Genomic DNA, 21,488 nt, shown 5'->3' on the forward strand with positions numbered 1-21,488 from the left:
TCTCATGCAGAAAACATGGCGGTAGGTGGGTGTTCATGGGGGGCTTAGCTAGCTCTCAAAATCTGAGATCTAGGGCCGTGAGAAGAGACCCTCAGAGGGAACCTCGTAGCCTGATGAGAGCCCCGAGGTTGCTCTCAAACCATCCCTATCATTTTCTTTACACGAAGGTTCTCTGAAACCCTGAGAAAATGCATTCCAACTTTAAGACAGCACGCACACACACACAATTTGTGAAACTCTCAGAACAACAATTCTAATTCCACCTCAATTATTGCCTCTTTCAGGCAACTGTGCTCTAGATCTGAAATATTTTATAATCACTTGAATTCTTCTAGATCCATTAACTGTTGGAGAGCCCGGCAGCCCTCCTCCCATCTCCTCATGTTTTTCTTAAACTCTTCAGTAGCGTGAAGCCCACGTGTTTCCATCCCATGTGGCTTTGGGGTGGAAAGGCACGGGGCACGTGTGCAGTTGGAAGCTGCGTTTGCACGCCATCTGTCCACTCACTCAGTGAGCACTGCCAGGGTGCTCTCCATGCCTGGCCCCTGTGGGTGCAGCGGACACATCTCTGCCACGTCTGTCCCCAGTTCTCCCTCCAGAAGCTTCTGAAGGGCAGGTCTGGGTCTCTTGTTTGGAGCTCTCTCTGGTGCGGGGCACACGAAGGCCACTGGCTATTTGGAACAATGGACGAATGGATGAATGGTTCCCCAAGGTCCATGTGATAATCACCACTATTTTCTAGATAAAGAAGCTTCAAGTCAGAGAGCCCTGGCAGCTTGCCTGGGATCACACAGCTGGTCAATGGTTTGGTGAGGCCCACACCCTACCTGTTGGATTTATTTGTTGGGAAAAACCTGAAATTCCTGTGATGTGGTTGAAAGATGCCGTTGTAAAGATTGGTTGAAGGCTGGCAAGGATGAATCAGAGGCAGGAGTCGGGGGGGTGGATCTAGGCTGTTCTCTGTGCTAGCTGTGTGGCTTCAGGCCTATGAGCCAAGGGTGACTATTAAAGCTCCTGGCTTTTGGCTGAGGCCCAGGGGACCTCCCTGCATGAGTCAGCGGCCTGGGAGGTCAGGGCACATGGGAGAAGCTGGTGGGGAGGGGAGGGAGAAGCTGGCTGCAAGCCCAGCTGTGGCGACTCAAGCCAGCTGCTGGGCCGGGGGGGCTGATGGTGGGATGGAAGAAGGTGTATCCCCTAGGGGAAGAAGGTGTATCCCCTAGACCAGGGCTTTTCAGATGTGTGTGCGAGGAGTCGCCTGGGGCTCTTGTGAAGACACAGATTCTGACTCGAGACATCCAGGGTGAGGCCGGGGATGCCAATCCTGTGAGTCTGTGGACCAGCCTCGAGCAAGAGCCTTATGGAGCTAGACCACAGCACCTTTAGCAGTTGTGGGAACAGGAGCCTCCAGGGACCTCAGCCCCAGGCTGCCCCTTGCTTTGGCCAAGGTGGGTCATGTCTGCTGCTAGTCCGAGACAGTCGTGATGGAGAGCAGAGCTGGGGCAGGCGGGAGGTGGGGGTGCCAGGAGATAGGCAAGGGGGGCTGAAGCAAGTGCTGGAGGGAAGAATCTTCCAGGGCATGTAGTGAATCTATGTGAGCCATCTGGGCACCTGCTCTGAAGCAGACCCCTGGGGGTACCGGGGACAGCCTGTAAAACCAGGCCTGGCCTTCACACGGCTAATAGGGGCCGCAGGAGGAAGCCACTACTGCAGAGCAGAGAGGCAAATGGCGGAGAGGGAGGACAGTGGAGGGTATGTGCCGGGAGGGTTGGGGTAAGCAGCAGATCATGGGGAACCCTGGGTGGGGAAGCTTCCCTCCCTGGTCAGTCAGAACCTCCCAGAGGGAAGTTCAAGGTCACTGCCCAGAGGTGGGGGCAGAGCATGGGTTATCCAGTAGAAGGCCCTAGCGACTCCAGACAGGAACCCTTGGGGAGGATTTGTCACAGGACCACACTGAAGTCTCCACCTTGTCTTCGGGGAAGAGCCCAGCACACTGGTGGCCGCGGGGCGTGTCAGCTGTCCAGACAGGGGGCAGGGGGATGTGGCCTCAAGGGAACAATGAAGGAGCCTTAGCTGTGACCTGATGACAGGAAGGGCTTGGACGCTGTCACAGGGCGCAGGTGGCCCTCTGTGAGAAGGTGGGGCCCCGAGGAGGGAGGCAGGCCTGGCCTATCCCAGGTCACCCGCATCATTTCAGCTGTCATTCCAGGTCCTGCAGCCTGGTCCCTTAGACTCCCAGGTACCTGGCGGTATTTGCCTTGATCAATAAATGCTCCCCAAGCCCCACCCCCACCCCCGCAAAGTGGGAAACCTGGAGAGGAAGGTTTTAGGTTGTAGAGGGAAAACGAGGAAGTTTATGGTTTGGCAGAAAAGCCCCAGCAAGGGAAGAACCTTGTAAACCTGCCCTAGAAGATGCTTTGTGGTCGACATGGTCTGAGGCCCCGTGCTCCCTGGAGAAAATGTAGAAAAAGCAGATGAACACAAGGAGGACAGCTGTGGCCCTGCCCTGAACATTTTCGTGTTCTCAGTGGAAACAAAAGACAAAGGAGAGGAAAGGAATGGAACAGCTGAACGGGAGAGAAGGATCCTAGCATGTTTTAAAGTAGAAATTCAGAAATTGGGGTGTGAGTGGTATGAAGGGCGGGATCAGAAAGATGGCAGGAGAAGGAGAATTCAGGGCAAGGTGCAGGTGCCAGTTGGCTTGGCACATGGTGAAGCCCTGGTGCCTCGTGGCCATGAGGGGCAGCACTAGCTCTATGATGTGGCTTGGAGTGGGAGTTCCCTGGGGGAAGGGAGGGGACTGTGGTCCTTGTGGAACCCAGCCCATGGCTGAATAGGAAATATACTGTATAAAAGTAACTGAGGGGGAGGGCATAGAAGCAACTGAGGGGGGAGGGGGATAGAGGGAAAGGGGTAGAGGTACCTGAGGGGGGGGATAGAAGTGACTGAGGGGGAGGGGGAGAGAAGCAACTAAGGGGGGGGACAAAAACAACAAAGGGGGAGGGGTAGAAGTAACGGGGATAGAAGTAACTGAGAGAGGAAGGGGATAGAAATAACTGAAGGGAGAGGGGATAGAAGTAACTGAGGGGGGAGGGAGATAGAAGTAACGGAGGAGGAAACCAAAACAGTCTGGTACTGGCACAAAAACAGACACATAGATCAATGAAACAGAATAGAGATTCCAGAAACAAACCCATGCTTTTTTTTTTAATTTAAAGATTTTATTTATTTATTTGACAGACAGAGATCTCAAGTAGGCAGAGAGGCAGGGTCCCTGCCGAGCAGTGAGCCCCATGTGGAGCTAGATCCCAGGACCCTGGGATCATGACCTGAGCTGAAGGCAGAGGCTTTAACCCACTGAGCCACCCAGGCGCCCCCAAACCTATGCTTTTATGGTAATTAATCCTCGACAAAGGAGGCTAGAATACACATGGGGAAAAGACAGTCTCTTCAACAAATGGTGCTGGGAAAACTGGACCACTTCCTTTCACCGTACACAAAGATAAACTCAAAATGGATTAAGGATCTAACTATGAGACCTGAAACCCTAAAACTCCTAGAAGAAAACATAGGCAGTAATTTCTTTGATGTTGGCCATAGGAACATTTTTCTAGATTTGTCTCTTGAGGCAAGGGAAATAAAAGAAAAAATAAACAATTGGGACTACACCAAAATAAAAAGCTTTTGCATAGCAAAGTAAAATGTCAACAAAAGGACAAGGCAATCTACTGAATGAGAGAAGATATTTTCAAATAATATACCTGAAAAAGGGTTAGTATCCAAAATACATAAAGAACTTACATACAGCTCAGCACCAAAAAAAAGGACATTATCTGATTAGCATGGGCAGAAGACAAATAGACATTGCTCCAAAGAAGACATCTGGATGACCAACAGACACAAGAAAAGATGCTCAACATGGCTTATCATCAAGGAAATGCAAATCAAAACCACGGTGTGATATCCCCTCACACCTGTCAGAAAAGTGAGATACAAGCATTGGCGATGACGTGGAGGAAAAGGCACCCTTGTGCCCCGCTGGCGGGAATGCGCACTGGGGCAGCCCCTGTGGAGAACACAATGGAGGGTTCTTAAAAAATGGAAACTAGAACTACCCTCTGGTCCAGTAATTCTGTGACTGGATATTTACCCGAAGAAAATGAGAACACTACTTTGAAAAGAGATAAGCACTTCTGTTAGTGCCACGTGATGTACGCCGGGTGTTCTCTCTGAGAGGAAGGCCAGCGAGCAAGGCCCTGAGGCTGACAGGAGGGCAGAACTTCCAAACTGGACTTGTTGGCTTGCTTTTGGCTCAAGAGGGAGAAAAGTAAAGATGAACCCCGGTTATCCGCTAGGGCTGTTGAACTGATACAGTGGGAAAGGAAGCAGGACTGTGAGGGAGAAGTGGGGCCTGAGGTCAGAGACAGGGGGCACATTTGGAACACGGTCTGATGCAGCAGGGTCTGAAGCTACCAGAACCTGGAAGGTTAGCTCCTTGTTCCAGTAATGGCTCCCTGAGCATCAACTGACACTAAGTTTCTAATCCGAGCAACATCTCTTCCAGGACCAGAACATGGCGAGACAGGGAACGTTCTCTAGGGCGCACAGCTGCTGAGTGCCAGCACTGAGTCCTCTGGAGCCACCCTCAGAGGTATAGCCTGGTAGCCTGGGACACTCATGCAGAAGACAGGGAGGGGGTAGACACAGTGACAGAATTCATGCGCAAGATGGAGTTGACCATGGTAGATCGAGTGTGAACAGCACCCCTTTCCTGAGGAGGCAACAGAAATGAGTGAAATTCATTGTCAGCCTGGGAACTAGACAGTGCTATAGCCGGCTTCAGCTTGTTCCTTTCTCACAGGAAAGTATAATGCCAGAGAGTGTGGGATACAACTATCTATCCATCTATCTACGCACCTGTGATCCATCTGTCTGTCTGTCTATCTACATAATCCACAACATGAAGAAAGTCCATAAAAGGAGAAGAAAGCCAGAGGCCAGAAGGACAAACCGGACATTCCTGTTGGCCGAAAACCAGTTTATGACAAGAACCAGGCAGGACCACGAGTGGAGCCCAGATGGCGGAGACCACAGCACGACTGAGCTCTGGCAGTGGGGGTGACAGAGGACAGGGGAGGTCGTCTGCAAGGACCCCAGATGAAGGAGGCTACAGGTGATGGCAGGCACGAGGGAGGCTGGAAAAACCTCAGATATGGCAAATTTAAAAGCAATGAATAAAGCTTGGACTTTAGATTGCGGGAAAAGTTGTGGGTGATGGAATTTTTAAAGCAGCTCTTCAAGGAACCAGAGGGCTCCAAGAACAAGAGTAAGTGTTCAGTCATTGGGAGGGGCTCCCCATTTCAGCAGGCGGCAGGTGTTTGGTGTGAGCAGGCAGCAAGGAATCAGGATATGAGAGTCAGGGAGAGTAGGTGGGGGAGGATTGAGAAGGCGCCCGGGTTCCCCCAGCCTGGCCCCACTTGCTAGAGGGGTGGGGAGCTTGCTGGGGTCACAGAATTTACACAGCTGGGGGGTCATTTGGCAACCCCAAGGGATTACTGAGGGAGGTATACCCCCCTCCCTACACCCCACTTGGATAAAAGAAGAGGAGGAAGTGGGGAGGGGCTTGGATTTTAGGGGTGCTGTGTTCTGGGCAAAGAGGGCAGTGGCTCCCAGGGAGCCTTGGAGAAGCTCTGGGTTCCTGCAAAGATGGGAGGCTCCAAGCCAGGAGTCACAGTGCTGTGGAACCCAGAGGCCCACTCCCAAGTCTCCCAGGAGAGAGTTCTGAGAGCGGAGGCTTATGGAGCCTCGTCCTTTTTGTTGTTGCCCTCCCCCTTGCTTCCTAAGGCTCAGGGATAAAAACATGGCACCAGCTCTGGCTTCACGTGGGAGGATTTCCGAAGGCAGGGGCCTGCTGGGGGACCTCGTGCTGTGGGGCTTGAAGGGACTGTGGCCTGGTGGGCCCTAGAAGATAAGGCACGCCCACTTTATCTTTGCTCTCTGTGGCCTTCAGAGCAGCCCTTGCAAAGAAGACCCTAGAATTCCCTGAGGTTCCCTGGGACTCAGAGGTTAACAAGTGTTAGGGGTAGGGGGCTGCCCAGGTGGCCATATAGTCAAGCCACGGGCCGCCCAACCTGGAGAAAGGGTTGGGAGCCTGTACTTACCTCTAGAAGCAGAGGGAGCTGTGGTGCCCTCTCTGGGAGGGGTAGTCTGGGGCAGGGGTTAAAGGGAAAGGAGAAGAGGTGCAGACAAACACTAGCCTGGGACAACCTTAAACACCCATCAGAGAAGGCAGCCAAGCAAGGCAGGCTGAGCCAGAGAGATGCCTCCTACCATGGACACAGAACCAGCCATGAAAGGACAGCTCAGCTTGTCGACCCCTGTTCCCTCCCCCACCCAGAGGAAGGGGAGGAGGGGGAGACTTCTCCAGGCCAAGCCTCCCACCCCATCCCCCAAATATTCTTTCCTGCACCAGAGGAAGAGGAGAGGAACTTTGATTAGTGTGAGGTTGGACTTGGGAAGATTTAAACCTGACAAATGGGCAAGGCTAAGAACAGTTCACAGAAAATGAAATAGAGATTACTCTCAAACACCTGCGAAAGGTGTTCGACCTCATGTCTCAGGAGAGGAAAGGAAATCCAAACCACACTGGGATCCTTTTTTTTTTTTTTCTTACTTATTACGTTGGTAAAAAATCCAAAGTTTGGTAAGTGATCAGTGAAGCGGAGAGGCGAGCCCCCGTCGCTGCTGGCAGTGTCTATGGAAGTAAAACACAAATGTGCTCTAGCTCAGCTGTCCCACCCACAGGAATTCGGCCCGCAGATGTGCTTGCAGGTGTGAGGACCGGTCTGTGTGTCTGAGAACAAGCGGTTGAAGACACCACAGTGTCTCTCCATCAGGAACGGGTCATACCAACTAGAAACTCCCAAACATTTGGGGCCCCTGGGTGGCTCAGTCTGTTGGGCATCCAGCTGTTGCTTGCGGCTCAGGTCATGATCTCAGGATCATGAGATCGAGCCCCTCTTTGGGCTGGGCACTGAGCATGGAGCCCGCTTGGGAGTCTCTCTCTCCCTCTCCCTCTGCCACCTCCCCACTAGCACGCATGGGTGTGTGTTCTCTCCCTTTAAAAAAAAAAAAAGTCCTACACATTTCCATCAGTGGAATAAGATTCAGTGGCAAAAGCAAGAAAAAGTTCTAAATTCTGATCAAGAAAGGATCTTGGTGTAGCTCAAGAAAACAAAAAGAAGGTCAGAAGAGTATGCATTGAGTTTTCATCAGGGTAAAAGGGGGGAACAGATTCAAATTTATTTGGACATGCCTAAAAACTTCTGGAAGAAACTATGAGAAATGAGCATCAATAATCAGTTAGAGGAGGGGCCCGGGGCAGGTAGAGAATGGGAGTGGGAGGGAAGGAGACTCTAATGTACCTACCTTTCCATATTTATTTTTTTAAAGCTATGTCAATGTATTCACCTATTCAGAAATTAAATAGATAAATCTTTTGAGAAAAGAATGAGTAGGATAGATCTTAAATGTAGAAACAAATCACTCTTAAAAATGAAGAAGGCAGAGAAGTTATGGGATATGCCTAAGTGACTTCCAAGAGCCCTGTTATACATCAGGGTAGTGAGTTTGGAGAGAGGTTACCCTGATGCAGAAGAAAAAGCTGTTTATGTTTATACCTTCAAAACAATCCAGATTTTCCACCCAGTAAATTAGGTACACAAGAAGAATGAATTGTTAAGTGAGATGTTTTAATTCTCTAATTAAAATGCTCTTGAAAAAAAAAATGCTCTTAGTGATTTAGAAGCAATCTCATAATCAGTAAGGAATCTTAATACAATGTAGCACATCACTAGTTTGTGAAAAAATTAAATACCAATCTCCAGGAAAGACCTTTAAAAGTGAGATGAGAAGGAAAACTTATCGTGATAAAGAGTACTGTGCACATCAAAAATAGAGTGATGCTGGAAAATCAGGCAGAATCCTGTTCTCATCATTTTAACATGTTTGGTGGGTGTTGGCCAATATGAGACTTAAAACAAACAGTATCAGAAAGGAAAACTAAATAATCATAATTTGCAGGTGAACTGATTTGTGTGCCTAGAAAACCCAAAAGAACCAATTGGAACTCTTGGAATTACAGAGAATTCAGCGTAGGACCAGAACAAGATAGATTCACCACATGTCGTCTACGGCCATACCACCCTGAATGCGCCGATCTCATCTGATCTCAGAAGCTAAGCAGGGTCGGGCCTGGTTAGTACTTGGATGGGAGATTCACCACATGTCAACAATAGCAAGAAAGTAGAGAGATTTCAATCATGGGAGTAACAAAACCAGAAAACAAAGGATATAAATGTGAACAACTTATGTGAAAGAAAAACTTGAGCAGTGAAAGGAGACTCACATCTTTAGCAAACCATGGGTTTTTCTTGGATTGGAAAATTAAAAATATGTCAATTCCCATCAAGTTAATATATAGTTTTAGTGACATCCCAATTAAAAGATCCTATCAAAAAATTCATCTGAATGTTTTGGTAAAATGACTGTAGGATAGATAAGGAAGATTATCTCAAACTTTTTGAGTAATATATGTAAGGTAGAGTCTACTTTTCCTAAATATCATGAAGTACTACAATAATACAAGGAATGTGGTACTACTCCAAGGCAGTCAATCTGTGAGATAGAATGGCCAGCCCAGAAATGGATTCTTATCTATAAAAATGTTATGTTCTGGAAGAGGCATCACAAACATAAAAAAATGGAGGGGTAACAAAACCAGACAAAAACATCACAAGAATACTGTATGCTAATATCTCTTATTAATATAGATGAAAAAGACCTTAAAAAAATACTAGGAAACTGATCTATATTTTTATTTTTTTATTTTTTAAATTTATTTATTTGACAGAGAGATCACAAGTAGGCAGAGAGGCGGGCAGAGAAAGAAAGAGGAGGAAGCAAGCTCCCCACTGAGCAGAGAGCACGATGCGGGGCTCAATCCCAGGACCCTGAGATCATGACCTGAGCCAAAGGCAGAGGCTTTAACCCACTGAGCCACCCAGGCTCAGTGTATAAATCTATAAACAGAATTATACACTATGACCAGGCAGATTTTTCTCAGGAATGCAAGGTTGGTTTAACATTCAAAAGTCAATTCATATGGGGTTCCTGGTGGCTCAGTCAGTTAAGTATCCAACTCTTGATTTCAGCTCAGGTCATGATCTCAGGATCATAGGATTGAGCTCCGAGTCAGGCTCTGGGCTGTGAGGAGTCTGCTTGGGATTCTCTCTCTCCCTCTCCCTGTGCCCCTCCCCACCCATCACTTCCTTGCATGCATGAGTTCTCTCTCTCTAAAAAAAAAAAATTAATATAATGCACTATATCAATGAAATAAAGAAGAAAATTATGTGACCACCTCAATAGACATTTGACATTAACATTTGGCAAAATTCAACACTCCTTCATGATAAAAGTATTCAATAAGCCAGGTATAGAAGAAAACTTCTCAAACTAAATAAAAGACAACTATGAAAACTCCTTAGCTAATATCGTACTTAATTATGAAAGACTGGATATTTTTCTATAAAATCAGGGAGAAGGATGCCTACTCTCATTAGTACTATTCAACATTGTAATGGAGGTTCTAGCCAGGGCAATTAATAAAGAAAAAGAAATAAAAGATTGGAAAGGAAGGAGTTAAACTATTTGCAGATGACATGATCTCATATTTAAAATTCCTAGGGAATCCCCTAAAACACTGTTGGAAATAAACAAGTTCAGTAAGGCTTCAAGATGTAAGATCAATATACAAAAATCAATTGTATTTCTACATGGTAGGAATGAGCGTAGGAGAAGTGAAATTAAGAAAAGAATTCCATTTATAATGTCAAAAAATAGGGATATAATTTTAACCAAAAAGAGCACAAAACTTATATTCTGAAAACTATAAAATAGTACTGAAAGAAATTTAAGAAGACCTAAATAAATGGAAAGACGTTCCATTTTCATGGATCAGAAGAGTTAATATTGTTAAGATGGTGTTACTTCTCAAATCAATCTGCATACTGAACACCATCCAAATCAAGATCCCAGCTGGCGTCTTTGCAGAAATTAATAAACAGATCATAAAATTCATATGGAAATTCTAGGGACCCATGCCAAAACAACCCCAAAAAGAATAAAGTTAGACTCACATCTCCTGATTTCTTTTCTTTTTTTTTTCTCTTTTTTTTTTAAATTTTTTTTTTATTTATTTACTTGACAGAGAGAGATCACAAGTAGACAGAGAGGCAGGCAGAGAGAGAGACAGAGAGAGAGAGAGGGAAGCAGGCTCCCCGCCGAGCAGAGAGCCCGATGCGGGACTCGATCCCAGGACCCTGAGATCATGACCTGAGCCGAAGGCAGCGGCTTAACCCACTGAGCCACCCAGGTGCCCCTTACATCTCCTGATTTCAAAACTCACTATAAAGCCACAGTATTAAAGACTGATACAAGATCAGACATGTAGGTCGATGGGATAGAACTGAGAATCTGTAAATCAACCCATACATCTATGGTCAATTGATTTTTAACAATAGGTCCCAAGGGTGCCAAGGCTATTAAGATAAGAATAGTCTTTTCAACAAATGGTACTGGGGCAACTGAATATTCACATGTGAAAGAATGCATTTGGATCTCTACCTCACACCATACACAAAAATTAACTCAACATGGATCAAAGACCTAATTCTAAGAGCTAAAACTATAAAACTCATAGCAGAAAACATAGGTGTAAATGTTCTTGACATCAGACTAGAAGATGGTTTTTTAGATGACACCAAAATATGGCAAAGGATCTGAGTAGACATTTCTCCGAAGAAGTTATACAAATGGCACATGAAGATGTGCTCAACACCACTACTAATTAAAACGATAGTAAGATTTGGTTTGATATCCACTAGGATGGTGGTAAGAATAAAGACAGATAATAACAAGCATTGGTTTTTGGAACCCTCCTACACTGCTGATGGGAATGTAAAATGGTTCAGGCATTTAAAAAAAAATATTTTATTTTTTATTTGAGAGGGAGTGAGAGCAAGAGAGACCACAGAGGGAGAGGGAGAAGCAGTGAGTGGAGAGCCCTCAATCCCAGGACCCCGAGATCATGACCTGAGCCAAAGGCAGACCTTAACCGACTGAGCCACCCAGGCACCCACCCGGTGCAGGCATTTTAGAAAACAGTGTGGCAGTTCCTGAAAAGGCTAAACATGGAATTACCATATGACCTAGCAATTCCATTCCTGAGTGTATTCCCAAGAGAAATGCAAACATATGTCCTCACAAAAAGTTGTACACAAATGTTCCCAGCAACATTACTCATAACTGGCAAAAGGTGGAAACAATCCAAATGTCTACCAACTGATGAATAGATAAATAAAACATGGTATATCCATACAATGGAATGTTATTCAGCCCTAGAAAGAAATTAAATACTGACATATGCTCTAACATGAATGAACCATGAGATCATTATGCTAAGTGAAAAAAGCCAGTCATGAAAGACCACATACTGTCTGATTTCATGCATAAGAACTATCCAGAACAGGCAAGTGCATAGAGGTGGGAAAAGATCAGTGGTTTCCTAAGGCTAGAAGGATTGAAGAATGGGGGGTGAGGAATAGCTAGGATTTCTTTGGGGGGAAATGACGCAAATGTTCTAAAATTGGTTGGGGTGATGGTCGCACGACTCTGTGAGTATATTGAGAACCATTGAATTGCATACTCTAAAAAGGTGAATTGTGTGCAAGGCGAATTACATCTCAATGAAATTGTTATTAAAAAAAGGAGGGGACATCAATAAAAGTTTGGAATGCTGGTAAGCAGCTTGGGAAAAATATTTGCTTTCAGAGCCTCAGAATAAATTCCCTCAATAAACAACAAAAGAATTAAAGCATTAAATATTTTCTTCAAACTCTAGAACACTAAAAAAAAAAAAACAAAAAAAAAACTTATGTATGGTTTTATTACTTTTTCCTCCCCTTAAAAAATGTGTTTTGGAAAATGTTGTATTTCGATGAACTAGGCATATATACCCCCACTTTAATATTTGCATAATATTCTCTAATACATTATTTATATTTCCTTTATTTTATTATTATTTTAATTTGTTTTCATCATTTTCTTTTAACGTTTAAGTTAGGCTCTTTTTTGGTTAGAGAAAGAGACATTCAGGTTACTTGAAGAAAAAGATACACAAGGCCGAAACTGGGCCAAGGCGTTGTGAGGATCTGCCCCTCCACCTCTGTCAGGGGTCAGAAAACAGAACATTTTGGAAAGGAATTCCATGGTTTAAAAGGTGTCCCCGCCTTTTTTGTACTTTCTGGTATCCTCTTTTTAAATTCCCATGACAAAGACTTTCACTATGGATGTGGTCAAATTATGCCTGAGCTTCCTAGTAACCAGTGTGAAAAGAGGATATGTGTCAGTGACTCATTCTACTGCAATCAGGGATAAAAACTGACCAAGTGCTCAGGAGAATTTGCACCAGGACTAGGACTAGCTAAGTGCTTTCTCTTGAGGACTTTTATGGAAGAAGGAGTTTTAGTGTGGTGATTTTTAAATTTTCAAGAGCTTGTTAAATATATGAATTCCCAGGCCCCATGCCCAGATTTTGGACTGAGTAAGACTGAGGTGGATCCCAGGAACATGCATGGCAGAGAAAGCGCCACGTGACACATTGACTCCAATCTATCCAATCCAGCAGAGTGGCATTTCTCCCGGCCCCACAAAGCTCGTGCGTGTGCACCATACAAACACACACGCGTGAACAGATTTCTTAAGCCTCGTCCTCTGTGCCTCCTTCAATGTAGGCTGATGGCATCACACAAAAACACAACAAAACACCAGTCATTCTGCAGGGTGATGCAGTGCAGGCAGAAGCCTGATCTGGGGAGGTCCTAGAGGGGTTTGGAAGGAGACCTGGCCTGTCCATTTTCTTCTCAGTGAAGAGTTTGGTGAAGTTTTGGTGGGATCATCTTGAGATGGAGCTCCATAGTTGTGGCTGGTCTGTGTTGCCTGTTAGCTACTATCCACTTGGAGTAAACTGGGGGTTGGGGAGAGTGGATGTACTTAAGGAAAATGAGCCACAGTCTCCCTCCAGGCAGGCAAAGATGTTCCTCAATGGGAACGTTGTTATGAATATTCTCTAGCCCAGAGGAAGGTAGGCAAGTGGAGCCACAAGGCTCCATTCTATTGTGTCAAGGCCTTGAAACCTCCAGCCTGGAAAATTCCTTGGCAGGTGAGGTGCAATTCTTCCTTCGGCTCCCTGCCCATCCCCAACACTGGAGTCAAACATCCACAGAATGTCTTCTCCTTGCACAGCATGACTTCCTGGTATCCCCTCCAAGATCAACCCTTTGTGAAAGACCCACCAAGGTAATTGGAAGAGGTGGCTTGTTCTCTGGAAACATTCTCTCTAAACCCAAAAATGGTAGCATCCGTTGGGATATGTTCTTTCTGGTTTTAATTAGCCTGCCTGTACTGACGTCTGTTGAATTCATAAAAGTTGAATTCATAAAACCTTTTTGACCAAGGATCCAAGAATACCGACTTTATACTCTTCAGAGCCAAGGGACAGACCTTCCGGCCATCCCCAAGTGATTCCAACCAAGTGTTAGACTAGACAGTGAGGAAGAAGGCGGCATTTCTATTTTGCCCTTGAACAGAGTTAAAACAAAAATTTTAATATAAGTATAGTAGAATGCAGATAGCGCCCATATCTTCAGTGTACAGATTGCCAGATGTTTACACCTTGTGTGACCAGCGCCCAGATCCAGAAGGAGAAGGTCATTGCAGCTCTGGAGAGTCTCTCCACTCCTTCCCGTGCCCTGCCCCTGAGGGTCACCTCTGACCTCACAGCATGGGTGACTCTTGGCCTATTTTGGGGCTTTGTGGAATAGTTCAGAATGTTCTCTTCTGTGTCTGACTTCTTCCCGTGACATCGGCTTGTGAGAGCCATCCACGCTGTTCCACATTGTTCTACGTGGTCACTGGAGTGTTTGTTCTCATGGCTGTGAAGCAATGGTTCTTGCCTGGGAGCGGGCCTCGGGGAGTTAAAGCACAGATTGCTGGTTCCCACCTTCAAAGTGTCTGTGGCAGGAGGTCAGGGGCAGTGCAAGAATTTGTATTTCTAGCAGGTTCTCAGCTGCTGCTGCTGCTCCTGATGGTCTGGAGAGCAAGCCTTGAGAACCACCTCTTTGGCCCATTCCCTTTCCTCTCGAAAAGGAGTCCGGGCTTGTCATTATTGTGGCTTCCAGAAGTCTGCTGAGGGGCAACACTGACCTGCCGGTGGAGTGGGGGGAATGGGGCAGTGTGGAGGCCTGAACTGGTGTCCAGGACCAGGGTGGAACCCAGGTCAGTGTCCTGAGCTGACACCGGCCTCCATGGTGAGTCGGTGGCCAGGGTCAGAGAGGAGTTAGCTTCTCTGCTGTCCTGCTCCTGACAGGGGCTGCTGCGATTTGAGTCCTTGTGGCCTGGCCAGGGCTTTCTGGCTCCCTCAGGTGTGGGCAGGAGATGGTGGGGATTTCCAGAACACACACTGGTCAGACACTGGCGTCTAGCGCAGCTGCACACGGCACCAGGGGGCTCACGTTTCCCCCCCTTCTTTCCAATGTCTGACAAGCTTCTGGCTTCAGACTCATGCAGGAGAGGCCCCCCCAGTGCCCCACATCTGTGTTGCCCCCCAGCCCCCGACCCGCTGGTCTTTCAGCCTGGGTCTTGCACCGGGCCTTCCTGCTCCCTCTCTCGGGGCCTCATCGGCTTCCAGGGTCTAACAGGTTGCCCTTCTTGGCCATGCCCTCCTCAGAGAAACTCAGTCACTTGCCTGAGATCATACAGCTGGTAAGCAGCTGAGGCAGAATTCGAACCCAGGTCTTACAGGCCTCAGGGCCCTGCCCTGCTGCTGAGAGAGGAGGAACGTCTTCAGTGGACACAGGGGAAGGCCAAGCACCTCCTTACAAAGCAGTGAGCAGAGATCAGACAGAGCACATAACAGGGTACAAAACCAGTAGCAAGGCCAGACCAGCCCTGTTTCCTCTGGGAGCTGATCCTGTTCAGCAAGCCCCACTGTTCCCCTTCATGGGGTCCCCAGGGCAGTTAGGGAAATGGGTCAACCAGGGGGCAGGGGTCCTCCCTCAAGTGGCTGTGGCCCTCGGTTACCCTGGTGAGAACGATGGCCAGGCCCAGGCATATTAGTGAGAGGGGGTGGATGGCCTCCTAGCAACTCACTTCCCGGGCAGCCCGACAAATGCTGGGTGGCCTTCTCCCTTCCCTGAAGTCCAAGTCAGGCTGAAGCCATGGGACCCGGGAGCAGAGAGGACAACACGGTGTCCTCTCCCAGCTTGCCCTGTCAGAGCTCTTGGGATAGGTTTCCATGGGCCCTGGACACAGCCTGGGTCCTCAGCCTCCCATCTGCGGAGAGGAGGGCTGTACCCAGCTGACGCAGGGTTGAACGGGTCGGTTGTGGCCTCGGTGGCCTCCTTTTATTCCCTTGTGGAGGGCGGCTCTGTCTGACTCTCAGCGGGGCCCAGGGTCCAGAGACAGACATGCCCCTTTGCTTGGAGTCCCAGCAGAGCAAGCAAGGTCCATTTCTGACATCTCCCATCATCCCAGCCATGAGATCTTCTCTTTCCCTCGAATCATCTCTCGTTTGTGCAGTGCGAAGGCAAGAATTGAATGGGATCAGGGTGCCTGGCATCCCTTGAGCACGCCAGGAGAGATCATCCCTACTCATTTTACTCTCTGCAAGTCAGTAAGGATCTACTTGTTTAAATTGTTTCTACCTTTGATTTTTTATTTTAAAAAAATTTATGTATGTATTTATTTGAGAGAGAGAGAGAGAGAGAGAGGGGGAGAGAGAGCATGAGTAGGGGAGGAGCAGAGGGACAGGGACAAGCAGGCTCCCCCCTGAGCAAGGGTCCCGTTCCACAACCCTGAGATCATGACCTGAGCCCAAATCAAGAGTCAAAGTCTTAAGTGACTGACCCATCCAGGTGCCCCTGTTTTTACTCTTTAATGTAAAAAGAATCCAAGGATGTAAAGTGTGTATAATGCTCAATGTAAAAAAGTCGGCATAAGGTTCGAAACAGACCTGTACCCCTGGGGCTAATAATACATTATATGTTAATAAAAAAATAATAATAAGGTTTGAAACAAAGGAGTCAAGGGTTATCAGAGAGCCTTGGCTCCATCCTAGCGAGCGAAATCTATGCCTTGTCCTCGGGGACTGGCTGGTGGCAGTTCCTGAGCGCCCTGTCCGCTCTGGGCACATTGGTGACAACCATCACTCTCAGCTGGATGGGGGAGGAGAGGGCTCAACCTACTTTCTCCAAGTGAAGCCCAAGGTTCTGAGGTTCTGTCATTCAGAGAAGTTTTACCAAATTAATGAAAGCTGCCCTCTTTCAGTTTTGCAAACCCAGGCACCAGACAGGCTGGGAGTGGTAGGAGGGAGTGAGCTAGGGACAAGGGCCACTCTTTCTGGGTGAGTGGCCTCAGCTGGCCACCGCCCTTGGCAAGCTCCCACCTGCCTATGGGCCAAGGTCTGCTGGACCCAGCCAGAGGGAGGCCAGCCAGGGCAGCCCGGCTCCCAGTCCCAGGGCAGAACAGACACTACCAAAAGCCGGCATGTCGTTTCCGAGCCAAATAGGGATATTTATACACAGGAAGTTGCACACTCAACACTGGGTCTTTGTGGAGTTCTAGCTGTGGGGCCATTAGCTGTCGGAGTTGCTGTGAACTCATCTATCAAGCCCACATTCTAGAGCGTTTATAAAAAGTCCTGCTAAAAATGACAAGACCAGTGCTGGTGTCTTAGTCAGCTCGGGCTGCCTTCACAAAATACCACAGAGCGGGTGGCTTCAACCACCGAGATTTATTTTCCCACAGTTCTGGAGGCTGGAGGTGTGAGATCAGGGGGCAGCATGGTGGTGTTCTGGTGAGGGCCCTCTTCCTGGCCCGCAGACAGCCACCTTCCACGTGTGTCCTCGCACGGCCTTTCCTGGGGTGTGCACAGGAGAGTGAGCAGGAGGGGGGAAGAGGGAGGGCGAGAGAGGTTTTCCTCTTCTTACAAGGTCACTAATCCCATCATGTGGACCCCTACTTCTTGACCTCATCTGCCCTTACTCCCCTCCCAGAGGCCCCATCTCCAAATGCCTTTACATTGGGGGTTTGACCTTTTGCACATGAATTTAGTGGGGAACATAATACTGCGTTCTTAACAACCGGCGAAGGAATGAAAGGGTTCTTGCACTGGTGGTTGGGAATGTTCCAATCCCAACCCGATTTCTCAAAATGGCTCTGGGAACAAGTTCTTTTTTTTTTTTTTAAAGATTTTATTTATTTATTTGACAGAGAGAGATCACAAGTAGGCAGAGAGGCAGGCAGAGAGAGAGGAAGGGAAGCAGGCTCCCTGCTGAGCAGAGAGCCCGATGCAGGACTTGATCCCAGGACCCTGAGATCATGACCTGAGCTGAAGGCAGAGGCTTTAACCCACTGAGCCACCCAGGTGCCTGGAACCAGTCCTTTTACCAGAAAGCAGCCATCCTTCCCTCCAGTTCTGGAGCCCCCTGCTAGGGACTTTGTTCCATCCTCAGCCCTGGAAGAGGAGGACCCGAAAGGCCCCTGGCTCCAGCCCTGTGGCCACAGCTGGCCAGAAGAGAGTGGACCTTTGACCCAGGAGAAGTCAAGCTGGAGGCTGGGCTGAGCCAACCGGATTCACTCTCCCAAGGATGACTGAGGTGAGGACCAGGCCAGTTAGAAGGGAGATCTGGACTGGATGGCTGTGGGGGGAGGAGAGATGTAGCTTTCCTGTCTCTCATTTCTGGTTCTCAGTCCTCTTCAGGATGTGTGTTTGTTTTGCCCTTCAGTTCCTTGTATTTTTCCAATAACATTTCTTAAAATCTTTTCTTATTCTAGCTTGAAGGGGTTTGTAGGCATCACTTCTCAGTGGTCCAATGCTGGCATCCCTTGTTTGTGGTGTCTCTAGGCTGTCATCTCTCTGGGTTAGGACATGAGGCTGACCTGGTCACTTCTGTCCTCGTGTTCTGGGTGGCTTCTGTCCACCCACATGTTGAGCACAGATGCATCTGTTCTGTGCTAGGCCCCTGGGCTCCCACGGAGCAGACAGGAGGGAATTCCCTGACGTGGCTCCTCATCCCAAGCATGACTCCTCTGGCTTCTCTTATCCTTCTAGAAACTTCTCAAATCTGTGCAGTGTTAGAAGCATTCCAAGTACCTCTGTATGCCTCCTGGTGAGATCCTGTGATCTCCCCAGGGAACTGTGGGTGGAAGGGAGGTGACTCGGGCCTTGAGGAAGGTTTACCAAGGAGGTTAGGTAAACTGGGGTTTATTGAGGCATACAGCGCAGTCAAGTTCAAGGCCCGTAGTGTGTGCCTGGCAGAGAGGGGACTAGAATAGCCAAGGAGAACAGAATGCTGGAGGACTGTGGAAGATGGTAGAGCTGTGAGCTAATGGGCAGAAAGGCTAGGATTTCTGTGTTGCTTTTGGTGAGTGAGTTATTCAAAGGAAGATTTTTTTTTTAATTTTTTAAAAAAAGATTTTATTTATTTGAGAGAGAGAGAGAGAGAATGCTTGCAAGCAGGGGGAGGGGCATGGGGAGAGGGAGAGAGAACCTCAAGCAGACTCCACACTGAGCACAGAGCCGGACATGGGGCTTGATCTAATGACCCCGAGATCATGACCTGAGCTGAAATCAAGGGTCAGACACTTAACCAACTGAACCACCCAGGTGCCACAAGAGGGAGATTTAAAAAAAAAAAAAAAAAAAAAAAAAAAAAAAAAAGCAATAATGGCAGAGAAGTTTAGGGGTATTGGTTTCTTTCAAATATCTCCCACCTAAAGAATCCAGAAGATTGGGATGAATCTGGATAGTGCCCTGTTCTCCTTCCAGCGGCATGGGATTTGGACAGTGTCTGTGAACTGATTTTTTTAAAGATTTTATTTATTATTTGACAGAGAGAGATCACAATAGGCAGAAAGGCAGGCAGAGAGAGAGAGAGAAAGCAGGAGAGTGAAAGCAGGCTCCCCGCTGAGCAGAGAGCCCAATTCGGGGCTCGATCCCAGGACCCTGAGATCACGACCTGAGCCGAAGGCAGAGGCTTAATCCACTGAGCCACCCAGGTGCCCCTGTGAACTGATTTTTGGAAGCACATCAAACATCAAAAAAATTAATAGTTACATAGTTTATGGACTTCAGAAAAATTCCAATTAGCGTAGCAAACCTGCGATTTCGTAGGTATTATGCTTAGGGTGAAAATAAGTGGAGAATTTCATGTAATGCCAATTTATAGCACCAGTGGTACATGGAAATGTCAAAAATGTACATGTACACCGTCAGTGATCGACATTCCAGAAATGCGAGTTAAAATAACCTGGATGAACCAGACAATTCATTTCTCTTCTGCGCTCAGGCTTTCTTCCCTCTCTATGTGCTGGGGGTTCCCAGACCGTGCCTCACTTTGAGCAGCAGCCATATCTGGGGGCTTTTAAGAAATGCGGAATCTTGGGCTCTCCCCCAGACCCACTCAGCCAGCAGCCCTGGGCAGCTTGGGGTGGAGACAGTGTCGTGTGACCAGCCCTCCAAGTCTGACAAATCCAGCTCAGCCTTCTGAGCCTGAACCCGGGGAGGCAGAAAGTCTCCTGGAACTGTGTGCAGGGGGGTGGGCACGTTTCTGGGGGGATGGCGCCATCCACAGCTTGTATCAGCCCCTAAGAGGGTGAAGGTCACTGCTCTCTGAGGCTCTCGCCACCCCGCTTCTCTGCCACCTGTCGCTCTGTTCGTGAATCTGTGGGCTTTAACCATAAATAACCCAAACCTTGCTGGGCCATCGGCGGGGCATATCTAGTATGTACGGAATAGCTGGTGGGTATCTGGGACCTTCCCGTACCGATGAGACCCTCAAGTACCCCCAAATCAGAGCAGCACTGGGCTCTGTATCCCCAGAGCCTAGATCTCTATGTATTTCTGACCTTTCCCGAGTCTGGGCTCTCTGCCTAGCTCGGCTTCTCCTTTCATTTCTCCTGACAGCTGTGGCTTCTGGCTTAGAGTGACCCTTGGGTCTGAGCCAGTGTCCCACCTGGTGCCGCCCCCCTGCTCCCTGGAGGGCTGGGCCCACTCAGTCCATAGTGAAGTCCACAGAGACTTGTGTTCATCCACTGACCCCTTCCTCTATCCAGCAAATACCAAGCACCCGAATGCCCTTGGCCCTGGGGTGATTGACAAGTGGTCTGACCAGTCACAGCACCTGCCTATGTGACAAGCTGAGATGTCCTTGGGCAGCAGCCGGCCAGCCCCCACTCCAAGCCCCACCTGGTGGGGTTCTCGGATCCTGCAGAGCCTGGTGCTCACCACAGATGCTCAAATCACAAGGTCAGGCCAGGGGCTGCTCTCTAACTTGGCCACTGCTTTGTGCCCACCCCGCTAATGCAATCACAGGGTCCTTTTAAGAGGGAGGCAGGAGGATCAGAGAGATCCGAAGGTGCTACCGTTGCTGGCTGAAGATGGAAGAGGAGGTCACAGCAAGGAATGTGGGTGGCCCCTGGAAGCTGGAAAAGGCAAGGAAACATTCTCCCCTGGGGAATCCAGAAGAAAAGTGGCCCCAGCTAACATCTGAGCACAGTGAGACCCATTTTGGACTCTTGTCTTCCAGAACTGGGAGACGAGGCATCTGTGCGGTTTGAAGTCACTAAGCACGTGCTCATTGGTTAGAGCAGCGACAAGAAGCTAATACGCTCCCCTTACAGACAGAGCCCTGCGTCTGGTTCACCCTTCGTTGATTTCCTCGGGGTCTTCCCATGCCAGCAGGGATCAGACTTGGTTTTAAAAACTGGAGCACTGTGGTTTTGCCAGAAAAAAAATGCCTTCACTTATCAAGAAATATTCACTGGAGGGACATAATCATTGGGTCCAATGTGCAGAGACCTTGGGCGGGTGTGCAGTGTCCCCGGGCCTGGATGGCACCGTGCAGGGAAGGGAGTTTCCCCAAAACTGGCCAGGCTCAGAGCGCTTGGAGCCAGTTAGATGAATTGTTTCTGCGGACGCCCATTCTCTGTACATTTGAGGCTTCTATGTACATGTTCATGCTTAGTGCTCAGCTTTCGATGCGAGCTGCTAAATTTTCTATTGCTTAAAGTCAGCATTTATGGGGCGCCTGGGTGGCTCAGTGGGTTAAGCTCTGCCTTTGACTCAGGTCATGATCTCAGGGTCCTGGGATAGAGCCCCCATCAAGCTCTCTGCTCAGCGGGGAGCCTGCTTCCCCTTCTCTCTCTGCCTGCCTGCTCTGCCTACTTGTGATTTTGCTCTGTGTGTCAAATAAATAAATAAAATCTTTAAAAAAAAATTTTTTTAAAAAGTCAGCATTTATACTGGAAAGGAACATCTTTTTTTTTTTTTTTTTCCCCTCTCTAGCCCTGTTGAGATAATAACGGTGAAAGCC

The 21,488-nt window shown here is 48.1% G+C and overlaps 2 protein-coding genes across 2 annotated transcripts in view; one reads left to right on the plus strand and one right to left on the minus strand.

The window, feature by feature from the left end:
- NGEF (neuronal guanine nucleotide exchange factor) overlaps window positions 1-21,488 on the minus strand; it is a 100,446-nt gene that overhangs the window by 74,792 nt on the left and 4,166 nt on the right. The window lies entirely within an intron of this gene.
- Window positions 1-21,488, plus strand: part of NEU2 (neuraminidase 2) — a 75,563-nt gene that overhangs the window by 26,749 nt on the left and 27,326 nt on the right. The window lies entirely within an intron of this gene.

This window comes from Lutra lutra, chromosome 3 (genome assembly GCF_902655055.1).
Source record: "Lutra lutra chromosome 3, mLutLut1.2, whole genome shotgun sequence".
Classification (NCBI taxonomy): Eukaryota; Metazoa; Chordata; class Mammalia; order Carnivora; family Mustelidae; genus Lutra; species Lutra lutra.